The sequence below is a fragment of the Equus caballus genome, chromosome 4 (genome assembly GCF_041296265.1).
Source record: "Equus caballus isolate H_3958 breed thoroughbred chromosome 4, TB-T2T, whole genome shotgun sequence".
Classification (NCBI taxonomy): Eukaryota; Metazoa; Chordata; class Mammalia; order Perissodactyla; family Equidae; genus Equus; species Equus caballus.
In genome coordinates this window covers 105,815,132-105,835,194 of record NC_091687.1, presented here as the reverse complement: position 1 = coordinate 105,835,194, position 20,063 = coordinate 105,815,132, and the positions used below count along the sequence as shown (strand labels likewise).

Genomic DNA, 20,063 nt, shown 5'->3' with positions numbered 1-20,063 from the left:
CCCCAATTATTCCTTTAAATCTCTATTCTACACCATTTTCTTTGTCATCTCTTTTTGAGATTTCAATAACATACTTTTAACTGTGTCCCATTTGTCTCCTATTTTTTTTTTATTTTTGTCCATTCTTTCCCTTTCTGTACTTCAATTTCGTTATTTTTCTATTGATTTGTTTTCTTATTTGCTAATCCTGTCTTCCACTGTGCCCAAGTTCCTGTTAAACACGTGCATTAAATTCTTAATGTTAAATATTGTACTTTTTAGTTTTAGACTTTCCTTTTATTTTTTTCTTATAAATTATAACTGGCAAAATTCTCCATACTTTTTCCCATTTTCTCCATTTCCCTGTTTTCTTAAATGTATTATAAAAGTTATTTTAAATTCTATAATCCAACATCTAGATCACTTGCTTCTATCGTCTGATTTTTTTCTCTTAGTTTTCGTTCATATGGCTCTGTCTTTTGGTAATCTAGTAATTTTTATTGAATGCCAGACTTTGTGTATTCAAAGAATAAAGGCCCCAGATGAAATTATATTCCACTAGACAGAGTTCATTCTTTTTTCTGAAGGAAGGGTATAGTTGAGGGCTGATTCCCTTAAACCAATAAGGGGATGAGAAGTCTTTCCTGGTAAGAAAAACAAAAATGCAGTTTTGGTAATACTCTTTCTACCTGTGTCTTGTCCCAGTCTTAGAGTGTGGCCCTCCCAGATTTGTTTCCAGCAAACCTGGAAAGTTTCTTTGTCTCTTCAGCCCTGAAATACAGGAAAATCTATTCTTCTTTTAGAGGGTTTGGGCTTAGATTTCTAGCCTCTTGCTTCATGGAACTTTCATAGTACAGCAGTTACCTTGAGGAAGGGAAACTAGTTCTATATTTAAGGACCCCAAAGTCTCCATTTTCTACATTCAGCACTGCACAACTGCCAAAAGCTCTTTTGGTCTTTATGTTTCCTGGCATCTCTGTGCTGGTGCCGACACTGGAAGCTCAGCCCCTCGCTGGGCCCAGAATTGGCAAGTGTCTCAGGGAAACAGTGGCTGCAGGTCATCAGTGTCAACTCACCACCCCCTCCAGGGCTCTCACTCTCTCCTGATGTGTTCTCAGGGGCCCCTTCCTGGTGGATTTTCAGCTTCTCAGTACCATGAGACTGTTGTAAATTCTATTCTGCTTTTTCAGAGGTTTTTGCTTAGTTTTGTAGCTTTTTGCCCTACATACTTACAGAATTCAGCGAATGTCTAGATGTGTGATGTCCTCCAAGTCTCCAATTTTGTCCCTCTAACCCTGAGAGGCCACTGAAAGCTCTGCTGGTTCCTCAGTCCCCTGGCAGCAGCCCTCTGCTTAGCCCCGTTTGTCAGCCTGCACCCAAGATGGGAAAATATCCCCAGGTAAAATGTGGCTGCAGCCTTTCAACTCACTTCTAAGAGGCTCTCTCATCCCTCTCGTCCAGTCTTTGCTGCTTCTGCAATTCTCTGATGCCTTTAAAGTGTGAGTTTCATTGATCAACTGACTCCTCTAGTTCTTCTTGGCAGGGCTACTAGCATGCCACAAGCTCCTTCATCCTACCTTGAAGAAAATTCCACAAATGTGGTTTTAAGAGTTATTTTTCAGTAGAAACAAGCATAAAGGCCTGATGACAAAACCGAATTCTTTAACTCCTACTTTCTTTTTCATTTTCAGGAAAGGAATAGGAATGTTTCGAAGTGAACACAGAGGCCAAAGGGAGAGAAAGCCTGGAGGGAGACCACCAAGTGGCTAGTGACTAGCTGAACTTTTCTCCTAGGAAGAAATTTGATTCTAAGCTATAAATTTGGATGTATAGGTGTCAAAATATTAACATTTGTTTAGCTGATGACATTACAGGTAACTTAATTTTTTCTTCCTGCTTATTTGTGTTTCCTAACCTGTTAATCTTTTAACACTTTACATGCCATATTCTTAAGTTCTACAAGGCACGTTAGAGAAATTACATTTTCTATATTGGAAGTGTATTTATAATCAAAATATTAAATAGATTATTGCCTCAAGAAGAAAAAGAAGAAAACGCTCTGTCTTTGCCCTGATCCTCCTTCACAAATCACAATGAATTTTGGGCTCCACCTCCCTGACATCGTTCCTACTGTTCTTTTCTCCATATGCCATGCCCCTTTGGATGATTGTTCTTTCTCTGAATCCTGGGGGATCTATATGGTCTTTTGGCCTCATAGTGGTAACTTCCAGCAGAAAGGTCCACACAGGACGAAATCCCTGGTCCCAGTCCAGGGGATGCTGGAGGCCTGGGTTTGAGTGCTTACATAGCCAGTCCTCGTGCCTGGCCCCACGTGATCCAGCCATGCCGAACTGATGGTTTCGGACCAGCATGGCGCTGTGACCTCTCTGGTAAGGCATCTTTCTTTAAAAGCCAAGGAATAGGAAATGAGAAGAGGGGGAAGAGCAGAGAGTAAGAAACACAAGACACAGCCCAAAGTAAACCAATGTGCTGAGAGTGAGGGTAAGCTTGAGAAAGAGTGCAGGGAGTGGGTCAGCAAAGATAAAACTTAAGTAGGAGGGAAGGAAAGAAGGAAGATTCCAGCTCTACACAGTGATTCTCCAGCTTGGCACCACCCTATGGGAGGAGGCGGCAGGGTTCTGGGCGGGAAAGATTTCTGGAAGTCATGTGATAAGGCTTTGTGGAAGGACAGAGCAAGTTCAAAGCCAGATGGAGGTCTGTCTAAATGAGGTTCATGGGTCAGTTCCCCTAGTTCACTAGAAACGAGGAGAGATTACAATACACATTGGATCCTGGGGAGATGCCGTGGGACGACAGGGGTGAAATGGGGCTAATCAGGAAAGTCTAGACAGAAAGGGGAAACAGGGGCACGTCTTTGACTACATATTAAGTAGCCTCTTGCTCAAGTCTGTGTGTCACTTGTTGGCTCGTCCTTTTGTTCTGACCACGTATTTGCCTTCATTCTGTCCTGTGTCTGTGCTCCAGTGACCATAAATCTCCCTCATTCCCCGTTCATCACTTTTCCATGGATTGCATCTTCTCTTCAGGATACTTCTTCCGTCTGTCATATGGAAAGATGAAGCAAAAGGAGAAAATGGGGGAAGAAGAGGAGAAATAAAGGGGGCAGCTCCTCTCCTCTCCTGCCCAGAGTGTTTAGTGCAAAGAGGCCTCAATCATAAACGTGGATTCTAGTCATGAACCTGGTCATTAATCAGGTGTGTTTTGTTTGGGCATGATTTTAATTACTGTCACTTTTTCAGATCTATACCATGAAGGGCACAGATTAAATTAATACCTCCAAAACTGTCTGTGAGTCAAAATCACCAGGAGCTTGTTAGAAGCATGCATTGTCCCTGTCACCTTCCCAGAGAGTCTGGCTTAGGGGTTCTCAGGTGGGGCCCAAGAACTTTCACTTTTCCCAGCCCTGCCCACCCCCTCCTCACCTCAAAGGGTCTGTTGAGCAGCCAGTTCTGAGTCCTGCTCTTCTAGGTGAGTCTGAAGAATGTTCTAGCTGCAAACCTTCATGATTTCAATGACAGGCCTTCACCCGGGGCTGAGGGAAGGAAGGATGCTGGTTATAAGTAGAGGTGGCAGTCAAGTGTGTACAGATCCGGGGATAGGGGCTGGCATAGTAGAAAGGACATCAATTTGCAGGGGTGTGTGATGGCAGAGCACTAGCAAGAACACATCTCAAGATGGTGCCAGCCAGGGTGTGGCTCTACAGGTTTAGGGTGTTTATTAGACACAAGTGAGCAGGTGGGGGTATAGCTCAGGGGTAGAGCATTTGACTGCAGATCAAGAGGTCCCTGGTTCAAATCCAGGTGCCCCCTAACATGTCTGCTTTTATCCCCTATAACAGCTGTTGCCCCCCCAACATTGAACCCTCTATGAGGAGGGAAGAGAGAAGAGGTGGGCCAGGACCTGAGGGGTTCACTCTGTGTTTCTCACAGACCCAAGTGAACTCCATCACCCAACCCCAGTGTGATAGTCAGCCCCTCTCTTTTGGCTTCAAGTGGAAATATGTATTATTCTTTGACTTCCCAGCACCCGAACCTTCTTCGTTTATTTCAGCAATCCCAAATAGTGTGAGTCTCTGGAAAGCACAGCTCTGCAACCTGCTATACCAAACAAATGTGCCAAATACTGCTGCCCCATGACTGCTGGCCAAGGGCCCAGCTCAGACTTGTGGAGTGAGCGAAATACAGAAGCAGGAGACCGACTGTACTTCATTTCAGGGAGGCAGAGCTCCAGCCTCTGATGCAGGGCTGGTGGCTCATCCAGTGTCCAGCGGGGGCAGCAGAGGCTCCTGCCCTGGCTGTGATTCTGGCCATGGGCTCTCCCACCCTCCCTCCGGTGCCATGGGCTCCTGATGGCCTGTCAGCCGTGGTCCCATCTGTTTCTGTTAGACAGAGGCAGGTAGTCACATGCACACACCTGTGTGCTGTGGCTAGTATAGTAATTGCTACCAGGAGTGAATTGCAAGCAAGAGCTCCTCATAGAAATGGGAGTGTGTGGGAGGTGGGGTTAATTGTCAGACCTAGTTTTACTAAGTCAGTAGAAGTCCAGGTCGCCCTTCCTCGATGGGAGTCTAGCAGACCAGGGTTCCTGGAAGCTAAATAAATTGCTGCCTGTGGTCAGCTGAAATGGAGTGCCCAGTGAGAGCAAGACGGCCGGTTACTGCTGCCTTAAGACGGGATGAGAAGCTGCAGGGGCGGGGGCTGATTCTAACACACCAGAAATGACTAGATCAAAGTCCAGCTTCTTCATTCAATGCACAGTAGGGCACACGGGGCTTTCAATGACCGTGCTGAGAGAATCTAAGGCACCATGCGACAAAACGTAATGCCAGAGGCAAAATGTGATCCTGCAGTTGCTAAATTCAGTGCCTCCCTGGTCTCTTGCATGAAAGTTGGGGTATTTCTCAGAGAACAGTACTCCAAAAGTTGTACAGGAGATTTATGAGAGGAAGTGGAGAAATCAATACGAAGATCCAAACAAATGCCAAAGGCCACCAGATCCCCATTGCAGCTGAAGCAGCCTCTCTCATCACGACAGACAGAGCTGCTCACAGTGTCCCTCACCCTGGCCCCACCCGCCAAATGCAGAAGCTGCCCACTCGTGATAACTGAAAACACCTAGGGGTCTTTCCAACCTATCATAATCCTTGTGCTACAGATTGAAATCCACCCGGCCTGTGGCTCCCAGAGGGGACAGTGCGGGGCCTCCTGCAGATCTGTCTTTGTATGGGAGATGTGGGTGTGTTCGGACTTCTCTGGGCCGCGGCTCAGCCCGCAGAGGGAGACGGTCCCCATCCCAGGTCAGAAGCCCCTTTGGGTTTTGGTTCCCAAACAGGCAGCTTTAAGCCCAATCCCTGCCCCTCCAGTTGTGCTGACCCCTGATATGAGGCATCAGGGGTCAGTGCACCTACCTTGATGCCTTGATGATCCAGGCAGGTGGGGCTGCTCACCGGGAGGATGGCTTCAGCCTTTCTGGCCAAATGCCTCCCCTGGTCTCAGCTCACAGATTTGGCCTTGGGATGAAGAGGAGGAAAAGGTAGAAGATGGAAAAGAAAGCAAAGTCCAGGCTGTGGTCTAAAGGATGAGGGTGGGGAGAACTGGGGAGATTTTAGAACAAACAGGCTGGGGAGGAAGTGGAGGAAGGAAAGAAGCGGAGGGGAGGGGTCCAGTGAGAAGAAAGCGCACCAGCCAGAGACAGGAGAAGGGAAGGTGCCGGGCAGGGCAAAGGAGGCCTCTGGTCACTCACATGAGGGGTCAGTGGGAAAGGGGAGAGAGCTTATGACTAGGAGAGGGTGAGTCAGGCAGGACATGGGGCTGACCAGGGATAAACAGAAATGAATGGGTTATGGAGGGTCTCTCCCTGGGGAGGTCACCACCATGAAATGGTATCAATTAGGAGACAGTTTGAAGTGGACTCCTGGCTCAGGGGAAGAGAGCTGACTGTTGGTCAAGAGGTGCGTGGTTCAGATTCCCATGCCCCTGTGAGCTTATCTCATTTAGTACTAGATGTAGGGTGGAAATCATTCTGGTCATTTCCGGGGAAGATCTGTCTCATCTGACCCAGTGAGGGCTCAGCTATGGGAAGCAGGTAAAGGCAGTAGGCCAGTTCGTGTCTTGCCCCAATGTTGCGGGGGTGGAAGGAACCCAAGACCAGCCATGTGGGATCTGGTCCAAACCCTATTATTAATCAGGTGTGCTTGGGCATGTTTCTTAATTATGGCCTCTTTTCAAGCCTACAACATGGAGCACCAAACTAAATCAGTGGTTCCTAATTCTGACATTCCATGGGGATCATCCAGTGAGCTTCTTAAAAATAGTCTCTTGGCCCCCCTCCCAAGTATTCTGATTCGGGAGGTCTGACAGGAATCCTATGAACTTTATTTCCGTGGAAACTCACTCCCTGCTCTCACCACCTCACACACCAGATGCTGTGATGGGCAGCCCAGCTGGGGAACCATGGCTTCAATTTAGTCCAAAGGCCTTCCACTGACACAGCCATAGCTTTTACACAGATGTCCTTGGCTGTGGATTGTTGGGGGTAGGCAGAGGATTGTGCAGAAGGCGATGGTGAGCAGGAATGCCGTCCGTCTTCAGTAGAGCAGGTCTTGTGGATTGACTAGACGTAGCTCAGTGTTCTGAAGGAGTTTCAGGTGTAATCACAGAGGTCAGAGGTCTTCATTAGACAATCATAATGAGATGAGCTTTTAAGGACAGATGCTCCTTACCTGTTCTTATTCTTACCCACTGATTTTCCAGCTTCCTTTTCCTCTCTGGAACCCATGATTCTGCACTGAGGAGAGAGAGAAAAGAGGTGAGGAGGATCAGGCCAGCCCTCTGGGAAGCCCCAGGTGACTTCCTCCACCACCTTCTCCACTCTCTCACTCCTTGACGTTAGTCCTACAAAGCCAACCAGAATCCTGCTCTTCCCCAGGCCCTCGTCAGGGCAGGGCTGGATGTGGCTCTGTGAGTCTGGAGTAGGCCCCTGTGGGACCTCTAGGACCTGAGGGCATGGAGCCTTAGGCTAGGGCCCCTGACCCACAGCCCAGCATGCTGAGCTCAGGAAGCTAGGCAGCTACTCCACTGTAGGGGTACATGATACTCCTGTTGCTTCAACTACTCCAGTGTTATGTAGCCCATGTGGGGTGCTTGGAGCAAACAGCAGGAGATGGAGACATACTCAGCCCTCTCTCTGGGAATCAAATGGATCTGAGATTCGAGCTCCTGTAAACAGGGAAATCTCAGGCTGGAGCTGAGTGAGACCCACGAGGACTGGGGGCAGGGATCTGTGCCTTGTAAACTTCAATGTGGTACAATTCACCTGAGGGAGCGTCTCTAAATGCAGAATGTGTCTGCACTTTCTGAGGAGTTGTGGGTCAAAGAGCTTGATCTGCTTCATCTTCTTCCTGTGTCGTGGCCTGGGGGAACCGGTGATACAGCACCCACTTGGGGATTAAGTGGACTAAAAGTGAGGCAAAGCAGGGGGCACCCGGATTTGAACCGGGGACCTCTTGATCTGCAGTCAAATGCTCTACCCCTGAGCTATACCCCCTGACCTGGAAGGGGGGGCATAATTAACACCTTTTACCTGTGTTGACACACCAGGACTCAGTCTTGCTGGTTGGGACGTCCTGGCCTGTTCTACTTCTCTGAGCTCTGTCCTCTCTCCTGCTGTGAACCAGCCCTGCCTCTTCCCCTGTCTCTTCTATGTGCACCTGACTGAGGACCCCCTGGTAGCCTTCTTGACCTTTACAGGTAGGGAGATCTTTAAAATCATCCAGATAATGCTCTTCAACAATAGCAGATATTGAGCATCTACTGTATGTCGAGCACACTGGGACGGTGACATAACTGTGACTGACCAGTGGCCGTGCCTTCCCTTGTGCTGAAAGAAGGTTCAGAGCTCACATCTGAAGATTATTTGATGAGATAGAATCATGTTCATGATAATTCATCAAGTGAAAAGGAAGATGACAAAACAGTGTGCCTGGGAGGGATTATAGATGATTTCAGCTTTTTAATGTGCTCTTATTTATCTTTCAACTTTTCCATCTTGGGCATTTGTAAAAAAAAGAAAGCCTTGTAAAAAAAAAAAAAAAAAAAAGCCTTTTTTTGTAAAAAGGCTTTTGTAAGAAAAAATGATGCTTAAGAAAAATTATACCCTAGAAGAGATCCACTTCTAGGAATGTATCCTTCAGAAATACTCATATGAGTTCACGAAGACACGTGTATGTGGAGGCTCATTGTAGCCATTTTTTTTGTGTTAGCAATAAACTGGAAAGCACCTAAATATCCATGGACAGGGACTAGGTGACAAACATGATGGTACAGTCATTGCACGGGATATGGTACAACAGTAAAAGGTAAAATAGGTCCAGAGTCCTCGCATGGAAAGACGCTTAAACAATACCATTAAGTGAAAAAAATAAATTGCGTGACATTCATATGGTGTAAGCTCATTTGGGCTTTTAAAAAGATACGACATATACATATTATTATATATATACACACATTCAAAGATATTTATATATAACCATATCTTTATACATGTGTACGAGTATATATATAAATTCTCTTACGGAAGGAAATAAGCCAAATAGTTACTCCCAGGGCATGGGTTGGGGGTTCTTTTATTTTCCAGTTTATACTGGAAAAGTGTCTACACTGTGTCCAGGTGTCTACAGTTACTGAGTGGTTAAAAATGAGTGAGAGAAAGCACTACACGTAGCCTCCAGGAAGTCTTCCTGCCTTCCAGCCACAGTCATCGTGATTCCACCCTCTTCCTCAGATCCCAAACAGGCAGCTCCCAATCCGGAACCCCCCTGGCCTTTCTTTCATCCCTTGCCTCTGCCGCGTGAGTTTCAGGCAATTCTCATTTCTGCTGGTTCTCAGCCCCCTCCCCTCTGATGTTGTCACTTTGAGGTTTCACACGCCGGTTGTCCACAGTACACCCAGCTAGATGGCATGATGTCCTTGGTTGGTCTGAGGGCAAAGGACACCCATGCAGTGGGCCAGGGGCAATCCCCTGCCTGTGACTTATAGCCAGCACCACCCAGGCCCTGAGGCACCTCACCCCTGTCCCCTCAGCCACACCTGAGGTGAGTCATACTCCTGCCCTCTTCCACGCCTGCCTTCTCCACCCTGACCTCCTATGGGTTCCCCAGAAGCCTCTGTCTCTGAGGAACTGGTGCCAACGGTGGAGTAGGGCACACCTGAGGAGCACACAGACTGTGGGAGTCTGTGAAAATAGTGGGAGGCACGCTCACCTCAAGCCAGCTGAGGCTCGCAATAAAGTCGAAGCGATGATGACAGCTTTTAAAGGCAGAGGGGGGTTTTTATATTCCTACTTGGAGCAAGACAATCAAGGAAAGGATAGGCCCCCGCTCAGCACGCAATCATACACACGGCAGGAGAACTGACAAGCCCCCTTCCCTTAAGAGGGAGATGGCCGGACTGGGTTGTGGGGGGAGTCCCGAGAAAGAGGCGAGCTCAGTGGAGGAGGAAACCGAAGTCCCCTATGCCTGAAATGGACCTACAGACCCCCAGCACTAGCGAGCCCCCGTTTTCTCAGTCAGGATTTCGGCTGTACCAGCCCTAAAAAAGTCAGTGACTGTCCTTAGGGGGTGGCTTCCTTTATGGAGTCCACCAATGGAAGTAGCCACCGGCCTGCAGCTCTTGTTGGAGAGAATATCAACAAGGAGTCAACGGGACCGCCCTTGGCCACCCTGGCCAGAGTCTGGGCCCATCCTCCTTTCTTATCTCCTGCATTATAATTCCCTTATGAAACTGCCCTAACCTTTCAGTGAGGAAAACAGCATAAACTACCCAACCTAATGTGCTCATCGTAGGGAGACTAAAGGGTTGACGTAACAGTAGTTGGGGTAGGTTCCCACTGAAAGGGCACCTGCATGCTGAGGGCTGCAAGTGGAACCCCGGGCATGACTGACCATGCCAGAGCAGAACATGGCTCATAGCAAGACCAGAGGCAGTAACAAAGACCCAAGAGGCCGGGAAAGCAAGAGGATGGACCCAAGGAAGTCAGTCAGGCAGATTTGCTGCTCTCCCTGCCCCACCTCCAGAGGCTGGAATCCTGCCCTCCGCAAGGGAAGAGGAGGGGCTGGCAAACATCTTTTCTGATGGCAAATTCTACCTTATAAAGGAGAACTTGTCTCCTGGGAGGAGGCATGCACTAAAGACTGGCTCCTGGTGTCCCAACTTGGCAGTCTAGAACATGCCAAGAAACTATCTAGAACTATCTAGATACTATCTATATAGAGAATATCTAGGACTATCTTCTCTCAGGGAGGCTGGAAAGGGGTTGGGAAAATTAAACCCATACCGGGCCCATGTGGAGGCAGCACCAGAGGAGACCACAGTGAGCGATGAGAGTGTGGTGAATGGGGGGTCATATCCCCTGCTCCTCTCACTGTGCAGAAGCCTAAGCTGGGCAAAGCAGCTGAATTCTGGCACCAGCTTCTGCAGCTAAAATGGACAGGAGGTGCCCTGGAAAAAGCAGGCAATGTGTCCTCGACCCCCATGAGAGGGAATTTTGCACATCAGCCCCAGTGGGACACACACGACTTTTGTCTATTAGCTGCACAGTATTTTTTCTTACCAGTATGTCGTAAAATGACTCAAACATCACTTCCTGAAGGAAAATTTCCCTGCCTCCTGAAATAGCTTAGATATCCCAGTGATACGTTCTTATAGTATCACTGCGTCTTATCCAACATTTCTCCTAATTTTCAGTTTTTTCATTTTTTTGAATATTTTTAACTATCTACCTACCCCTCTAGTTTCCTGAGACCGTGTCTATTTTACTCGTCATTGGGCTAGATCATGTAAGGACGTCAGCTTTTGCTCTGAATGAGATGGGAAGCTGTTTGGGGATTTTGAGCAGAGGAATGACATAAGCTGGTTTCCTCCTCTGGCTGCTGTGGGGAGACTAGAGGGCAGGGATGGAAGCAAGCATATAAGTTTAAGAAGTTATTGCAATAATCTAAGTAAGAGACGATTGTGGCTTTGTCTAGTGCAGTAACGGTGGAGGGGATGAGAAGTGCTCAGATTCTGGATGAATTCTGAAGTAGTGTGAACAGGATTTGCCAATGATATGAATGCAGGGTGTGAGAGAAAGAGAAAAATCGAGGATAAGACCAAGGATTTCAGCCCGAGCAGCTAGTAGAACAGAGTTACCATTCTACTGGCCGGGAGACGGTAGCTAGTGGGAGATGGCAGCAGAAATGAAATTTGAGCAGGTAATGGAAATCAGGAGTTCAATTTGGGGCGTACTAAGTTGGAGCCTTCTGTTAAATGGCCAAGTGGAGATGTCGAAATGAAGCTGGAGTTGAAAGAGGAGGTCCTAGCGCAGGACATAAATTTGGGGGTCATCTGCCAATTAAACCCATGGGACTGAACGAGATCACTGAGCAAATGTGAGTAGAAAAGAGAAGAGGTCTGGGGACCAAGTCGTGGGCCCTTGAATGTTTAGAAGTTGGAATGTTGAGGAGGAAACAGCAAAAGAAACTGAGAAAAAGTGGCAGTCAGGTATGAAGAAAACAAAACAAATAAAAACAGTGACAGTTGAAAGTCAATGGAAAAAAGTGCTCCTGAGAGATTGAGTCTAAGACTGAGAATCAGCGTGACAGATGGTCATGGTGACTTTGACAAGAGCAGTGAAGTGGAGCATACGGAGGGAAGGGGGTTGGGCAGAGAATGGGGTTCTCCTAGGAAGCCTTCCTTCATCCTCCTGATGGGTGGGTCCCCTGCCATGTGCTCCTGTGGCACCCTGTACTTGTATCATAGCACACATCATACTTTCCATAATCACTGCAACCTTGTGCCTGCAGGATTCCTTGCATACAGTGAGGGGCCAGTAAATATATGAATGTGTAAAAATGTGTGAACCAAAAAGAGAGGATATAATTGATGGAATAAGATCCCAAGGAGAGCAGAGGGGTGGATCAAGAACACGGGATTTGCTCTAAACAGGAGGAGAAAGACTTGTTTTCTCTTAGGCTGGAGGGGATGAGAGCAGGTGCTGAGTGACCTCACACCATACGGCTGTGGTCTTCACAGTCAAGTAGAAAACAAGGTTTTCTAAAGAGAATAAAGGAGGCAGGGTGGCACTCATTGATACTGACCCTGATATCGGTTCCCCCACGTTAAACCCAACATATGTGGAGTTAAAACCAAAACACTCATTCCCTGCTTACTCCCTGGCTTCCTGGCTCCAGAATCCACTATTCCCCTTGGAGACAGACACCACCAAGGACAAGGACCTGGATTCATTATCTCCTCCCCGCAAAGAGATACAGGCTGGTGGAAAAGCTGCTGACCAGCAAGGTCACGGGCTCCCTCCTCTCTACAAGTAGTCTCAAGGCCAAAGACAGGCTGGTGGGAAAGCTCTGACCAGCAGGGCCATATGCTCCCCGACCGCTACCTAAAACCTCCAATAAAAACCCTTCCTTTTAGCTTTTTGGGGAGTTTGGGATTTCAACGTTAGCTGCTCTTTCTCCTTGCTCAGTGCTATGTGGTAATAAAGTCCTACTTTCTTCCGCTGCATGCAGTGTCAGAGATTGGCTTGCTGCACAACAGGTGAGCAAGCTCACTTCAGGTTTGATATCAATTTGGCAACCCAGATGGGACCATGTCCCAAGTGGCCGTCTTGCCTGTGGCACACCAGCCTCTGGCTAAAGGCCTCTCCTGGAAGCTGTCCTGCAGCTGCCTGAGCCCCTTGTCTCAGGGACAGCCCCAAGCAACTGGCTGCTAACCAGATGTCATTGGCCCACGGCGATTTTGCTTTGGTGGTGGAAGAAACTAGGTTCAGGACTTAGGAAGACGTCTCTTGTAAGTAGCTGGTAGTTTTTGTTTTTGTCTTTGTGTTACCCTTTTCCAACAGGACCGGCTGGAAATAATGGGTACCTGGCAGCCCTCTGGGCTCCATTTGTTTTGAAGTCATGATGCCCCAGCCAAATTTTGGTAAATCCCCCGGGTGTGCACAACCGAGGTCCCTTGTCCTTGCTCATTTGGGAAGATCTACATACCGGATCTTCATTTGTTGGGCGCCCACCGAGTGTAGGACACAGACTAAGCCGGGACTGGAAGCACTTTGGTTTTTTATTTTGGTCTTTGTTTTGGCTTTCGTTTGTGGCTGAGGGTATTTGGGAAAGCGCACTTATTTGGTGTTTGCTGTTGTTTATCTGTTTGTCTATCCTTTTAAAAGTGTTAACATGGGAAGTCCTGCATCTATGCCACCTAAGAGCCCCCTGGGAAAAACTTTGGCTGATGGTCGACCTATAGCTATAAGCCAATATATGAAGAGGGATGATTTTCTTTTGTAGCACCACGTGGCCACAATATTCTTTAGACTCTGGAGAGAAAAAAAAAAATGGCCAAACAATGGATCCTCAAGTTGGAAAACTTTTTAGAGAGCTCTCATGATAAACAGCTGTTTTATTGGTACCTCTGAAAAGACTAAATTAAAAGAAAAATACAGTGACTAGTCTTGAGAACTTAATCAAACTTGGGGGTCTCAGCTTCTTCTCATGGTCTTACAGATGCGAATAAAAACATTAAGTTAACAAAGAAAAATCAAAAAGAAAAGAGTCACAGGACTCATCCCAACAGGATGAAAATCTTTAACTATTTTTTTAAAATGGGATAATTGGAACAGATATAAATAAAACTAAAACAAAGGTTTTAATAAAACACTGCCTAAGGTTGGATGGGCTAAAGGGACCCCTCTATTAGCCCCCCAACATTAAAGGACATCAGACAAACCAGTTCTGTTCACCCCAGTTTGAAAAATTTTAAAAGATCAGAAGGCAGAAATCACAATTAAAAAACCTGACGAGCAATTGTTTGGGGCAACAGTTAGGCTAATGTTAATAAGACTATAAAAATTAAAGTGTTTAAGCTAATATTATATGAAGAGGTTATGTCAACTTTGCCTGGATATTTGCTTTGGAAATAAATGTTATGTCTAGCTGGGAATGCTTCCCCTATGCAATATTGTAATGCCAAAACATGTTAATGAATTCTAATATAAGCTATAATTCAAAGTATGAGTTGCAAAACTAAGATAAAAGATTGTAAAAATTGATATACTTAAATGGGGCAGTTTCAGTTTACCCAAACTGGTGTATTTACATATGCAATTGGAAAAAGCCAGCTACAATAACGGGAAGCCTGTTTTAATCTTTTGAGGCTTCTAAATAAACTCAGAAATACTTTACTGCCTCTTTAAGAAAAAAATAATAATAATTAAACATGCCCACAGCCGAACCCAAACCTGCTGCTTTTGTCTGCTCTCTTGCTGAGCTTCCCAGAAAGCTGGGCTGACCTTCAACTCCCCCAAAATTCCTGATCTAAAATTTAACAAGTAAAAATAAGTAAACTTTTGAGATAACTTAACATTGTAATGGCCATTCTGGGAAACCTCTGTTTCAGAAAAGAGAAGATTCAAAATCTCTCATAACGAGATGTAGTCTTTGATTAATATGTCAAAACTTCTGAAAGACAGTTATTTAACGTGATATGAAATGATCTTTAGTAAATGAGAGCCTGTTTACGTTTGCTGGTTTGATTTAAAATAGACATGTCCTCAGAGTTATCAGCACTGATATGGAGCAGACATACAGCCTGGGTTTACAGGTAATGAGCTCCTGTCATCTCTGTTACAAAATTTGTCAGCGAGAGTAATAACTCAATGTAATAGTTAATTTTGTTTACTGTCTCATGAGGTTTTTGTAGACATCTAAATATAATTGCTAAAGACAGGTAAACCAAGCAAATGTAAAAAGATAAAAGTTTTTGGAAAAACTTTTTAACAATAATTGTATGCATTATGGTTACGTACTTAAAACAAAATGGTGGTCAACTGCTTTAATGCCACACGAAGTTTTTAAGAGTAATTTAAACACGATTTTTAAAACTGGATAAGAGTTTTTAAGTACAATAATTATGGTTTATAGTCTGCATACTTAAAAAACAGCTTCCAAAATCTTTTTGGAAACAGACTTTATAGCTTTACTAAGTTAAGTTAAATAATAACAGTTTATTGGGTATTTAGGTCATTTCCACGTAAGATAATAAAGGTTAACTACTAAGCATATATTTGTCTGCCTTTGGTTTCTTATATCAAAGAAACTGAAAAGTGCTTAGGTTTATTAATAAACATGTTTTATGTATGCTGAGGAATTTTCTATGAGAGAACATACTTCTAAAAGGTCTGTATACAAAGAAAGTAAAATATGTGTTTTCAGTAAAAAGGTATAAAAAATGGAAAATTTTTTCTTTTGAGGAAGATTAGCCCTAAGCTAACATCTGCTGCCAATCCTCCTGTGTTTGCTGAGGAAGACTGGTGCTGAGCTAACATCTGTGCCCATCTTCCTCCACTTTATATATGGGACACCCCCCCACAGCATGGCCTGCCAAGCGGTGCCATGTCCGCACCCGGGATCCAAACCTGAGAACCCCGGGCCGCTGAAGTGGAATGTGCAAACTTAACCACTGCGCTACTGGGCGGGACCAAAAATGGAAATGTTTTTGTTTCTTGAGTTAAGAAAGATAATTTGTCCTCAAGTACTGGGACAAATTCTAAATGTAAAAGATAAGTAGCCAAAGGTTTGTGAAAGTAAAGCCCTAAAGAGTTTTATGTATGGTCAAGTTGACTGAGGTTAAAATAAATTTATTAAGTAAATATTTCAATGTCAAAAGTAAACTGGTACAAAGTTAAAACTTGGTTTCCTCTTTCTTAAAGGGATAATTTTCCTAAACTTTTAATCTGCTCTTGATAAAAAGATTATAAAAATGTTTTTTTGACTATTTTAACTCTGTTTCCCCTTGACTGTTTCTGCTGTCACTTTGAATAAATACCTGGACATGGTTTTGCAGTGAGCTTTGTTTCCTATCTGAACAAATGTTCTAAAGCTTTTAATATTTTTAGCAAGCATCCCCCCACAAAAATATTCAAGTCCTGAATAAAGGTTTTCTTTTTACCTGGAAGAGGAGAGAGAGTTTCTCTGGGGATTTTCAGAGGGCCCCTGGGACTTCTCAGGAAAATTTGCTCTCTTCCTATAAGGAAAAAAATGAAACTAATTGGGCTTACTTGGTATGTTAAATATGGAAAGCACTGTCAAACAAGTAATAAACTTTCTTAAATGGTATTATGTGAATAAGTGTTATTGATGTAAGTAATTTAAAAATCACGTAAAATTCTGATCTGTTCTGATTGTCAGCCATGATTCTGGTTATTATCTCAAAATGTTATATATCACAGAGATGGTCAAATGTCTTTGTTAATTACCATTTTTTAATGTTTCGTTATTTATAGACAATTGTTTTACTCTGATGTTTTTGCAAATATGTTTCATCTTCAGAGAAATTCATGGAAAGGACTCTGACACTCTAGAATACAGATTCTAATAAACATTCAGATTGTAAAACTAAACTGGGTAAAAATTACAGAACTCTAACAGAGGAACTGATGACTGCACAAACTGCTGACAGAAGATTAAGATCAAGAAGCAATTAACAGGACAGAATAAACTGATAGGGATGATTATAATTTTTATGGCTTTTTGCTTGAGATTTTGCTGATTTTTGATGTTTTGGGGTTTTTTCCAAATTTAAGAAAACCTTTTTCTCTATTCTCTTAGGGAACTATGACTTATAGCAATTTGTAAACAAAATTGAAGCATTCATCTTTCTTTCCCTACCTGATCCCTCCAGAATTTGGAAATTCTTAGTAAGTATTCTTATTCTCATGGCAATATGGTTGTTTGCATAAGTTCAATAAGAGTCTGTTCTTCTTATAACAAGACACAATTGGAAACACTGGCTATAATACCAAGGCTTTGACCGGAATGTCATATTTGAGAGAAACATACAGGCTCGGATATGATCAGACAGGTTTTGAGGAATAAAGGTTGATGTTGTGGAATAAAGCCACTTGGAAATATTGGCCTGGTACTGTTCTTATGAGTTCAGTAACCTGGTAAGGTTGAGCAAAGAATGTCATTCCCTCTGGCAGTTACAAGGAAGCTCAATATTTTGGGGAACCTCATGAAGAGAGTGATTCACCCAAATCTGTAAGTACTGCAGATGGAATCTGATGATAGGTCCTTGGCTTGGCTTTCCTGGCCTTGAGAGACCTTTAAAGTTCAACCTGAGATTCCTTGTAAGCTTCCAGCAAAGCAGATTTAAAAGAGCCCATATAATCAATTACTATTCTTGCTGTACTTATGTAAATAATTATGCCAAATTTATCAAAACTAGACTTAGTATGCAAACCAGTTAGTGTTAATTTGGCTATCATTATAAAAATGAGAGTGATTTTAGAGGAAAAGATTATGTTTCAATAGAAACTATAATACACATTTGTAAAGGTTGAATTTTGGTTTTGTCAATTGTCTTTAAGATTTTTGTTACATCTGTTAACTAGACTGGATCCTAAATTCTTTTATTCTCCTGAAATACCTGGCTACAAACTTCCAAACTAACATTTTAACGGGGTTTTTTTTTTCCTTCATTTTCATTCAGAATCATTGAAAACTAAACCTGCCCTTTTTCCCGAAGCCTTGCAAACTGAAGCTGGGCAACTTGATATAAACTTAAGAGAGATTCATGTCTGTTGCTGTGTAAGCTTCTCAGAAAGCTACCTGAGTGCCCGATGACACCATCAGAGATATTTCAAACTGCAAAATATGCTTCAACCCTGACTTCTAGGAATCTTGATTGGCTGCCCCCTGGGCTCAAGGACTAGTTTATAATTTGCTCCAACCATTAACCTTGTTTTTCTCTTTTTGTTTCTCTAGAAAAGCTTCTTATTAAATACTTGGTTACTTACATGATATAGGCCTAACTTTGGGAGCCCACCTGCATCACCACCTTATTAAAAGACTGGTTCTGAGATGAAACAACCTACACCCCATTCCAGCAGGAAGTAGCTAGATCAGTCACCACCCCAAATCCCTCAAGATTGAGGAGTGGACATAAAATAGGGGGGAACTGACACCAACCCTGATATCGGTTCCCCCACATTAAACCCAACATATGTGGAGTTAAAACCAAAACACTTGGGGCTGGCCCCGTGGCCGAGTGGTTAAGTTTGTGCGCTCCGCTGCAGGCGGCCCAGTGTTTCGTTGGTTCGGGTCCTGGGCACGGACATGGCACTGCTCATCAAGCCACGCTGAGGCGGCGTCCCACATGCTACAACTAGAAGGACCCACAACGAAGAATATACAACTATGTACTGGGGGGCTTTGGGGAGAAAAAGGAAAAAAAATAAAATCTAAAAAAAAAAAAAACCAAAACACTTATTCGCTGCTTACTCTCTGGCTTCCTGGTTCCAGAATCCACTATTCCTCATGGAGACAGAGACCACCAAGGACAAGGACCTGGATTCGTTATCTCTTCCCTGCAAAGAGATACAGGCTGGTGGGAAAGCTGCTGACCAGCAAGGTCACGGGCTCCCTCCTCTCTGCAAGTAGTCTCAAGGGCAAAGACAGGCTAGTGGGAAAGCTCTGACCAGCAGGGCCATATGCTCCCCCTCCCCTACCCAAAACCCCAAATAAAAACCCTTCCTTTTAGCTTTTTGGGGAATTTGGGATTTCAGCATTAGCTGCTCTTTCTCCTTGCTTAGCGCTGTGCAATAATAAAGTCCTACTTCCTTCCACTACTCCCAGTGTCAGAGATTGGCTTGCTGTGCAACAGATGAGGGAGCTCACTTCAGGTTCGATATCATCATTACTTGAGAAAAAGGGCAAAATTTGCACTAGGCATTATGGGAAATGGAGGAGAGGTGAATTAGGAAGGAATGGAATCACTGCTCATTAGCAGAGGGCTGCCAGTTGAGGTGAGACTGGCATAAATTTGCAGTGAGACCGTTTGTCTGGCTCTACAATCTACTCCAGCAAACACTGGCTACCCTAGAGCAAAGGTGGAGAAAGTCAGTGGTGTCGTATCCACAGTAGTAGAAGGGCATGTGAAGAAGGTAGACAGACCACAGGCAAAACCTCAAAGGAGCTGGGAATCGTGATTGAGAGGCCAATCATGGATCCATAATGGGTAGGCAGACAGGTGAGCCACAAGGGGGCTTGGGGATGGTGCAGAAACACAGAGAGATGAAAGAGATTAAGGTCAAATTGAGGATAATGAACAGCATCAGTAACAGTAAGGATAAGAAGAGGTAAAAACTAGAAGAGGTACCAGAAAGGACTTTTCAGACTGAACAGCTTGAGAGGGAATAGTTCTGAGCGATGATCAAGTTCTGGTTGTGTGTTAGGAGTAGATTTTGCCATGAGTGCAGAGCACTCAAAATAACAAAGGATCAAAACAAAACATGAAGGGGGCCAGCCCCGTGGGTGAGTGGTTACGTTCCCGTGCTCTGCTTCAGTGGCCCAGGGTTTCACCAGTTCGGATCCTGGGCTCGGACGTGGCATTGCTCATTAGGCCACATTGAGGCGGCATCCCACATACCACAACTAGAAGGACCCACAACTAAAATATACAACTATGTACATGGGGGATTTGGGGAGAAAAAAGCAGAAAAAAAAAGAAAAGATTGGCAACAGTTGTTAGCTCAGGTGCCAATCTTTAAAAAAAAAAAAACACATGAAGAAGCAAACAAACCAGAAGAAATTTCCTTCTCTCTCTCACTTAAAAGTCCACTTAGATGGTCCAGGTTTGGCACGGTGTTCCGTAGGGTCAAGAACCCGATTCCTTCTTTCTGGTTGTTCCAGCCTACAGGATTTCATTCCAAAGCTCCCCTCATGGTCCAACATGACATCTCCCACTTTAGCATCATGTCTCTCTTCTAGCCAGCAGGAAGGGGAAGAGGAAAGAAACTTCTCCCTTTAAGAGCACCCATCACTCACCTACATCTCATTGACCAGACTGTGCACTTGGCCTAACTTAACTCCAAGGGAGACTGGGAAATGTAGTTTTTCTTCTGTGAAGCCATGTGCCCAACTCACAACCAAAAAGGAGGGTAGAACAGACACTGGGGAAAATAATCTCTGCCTCGCCGTGCTTCTTTATGGCTGCAGCGGGGTGGAATCTGTGAACGCT

The 20,063-nt window shown here is 44.6% G+C and overlaps 1 long non-coding RNA gene and 2 other non-coding genes across 3 annotated transcripts in view; 2 read left to right on the top strand and 1 right to left on the bottom strand.

Annotated features, from left to right (window-relative positions):
• LOC111773283 (uncharacterized) overlaps positions 1 to 18,301 on the top strand; it is a 131,282-nt gene extending 112,981 nt beyond the window's left edge. Inside the window, exons 2-4 of the long non-coding RNA XR_011438025.1 lie at positions 1,671 to 1,853; positions 16,652 to 16,740; positions 17,810 to 18,301. This is a non-coding gene — a long non-coding RNA (uncharacterized lncRNA). The remainder of the gene's footprint in view (positions 1 to 1,670; positions 1,854 to 16,651; positions 16,741 to 17,809) is intronic.
• TRNAC-GCA (transfer RNA cysteine (anticodon GCA)) lies at positions 3,738 to 3,809 on the top strand. Its single transcript has one exon. It is a non-coding gene; the product is annotated as a tRNA-Cys (tRNA).
• Positions 7,474 to 7,545, bottom strand: TRNAC-GCA (transfer RNA cysteine (anticodon GCA)). The gene has a single exon. It is a non-coding gene; the product is annotated as a tRNA-Cys (tRNA).
• Positions 18,302 to 20,063: the final 1,762 nt, after the last annotated feature.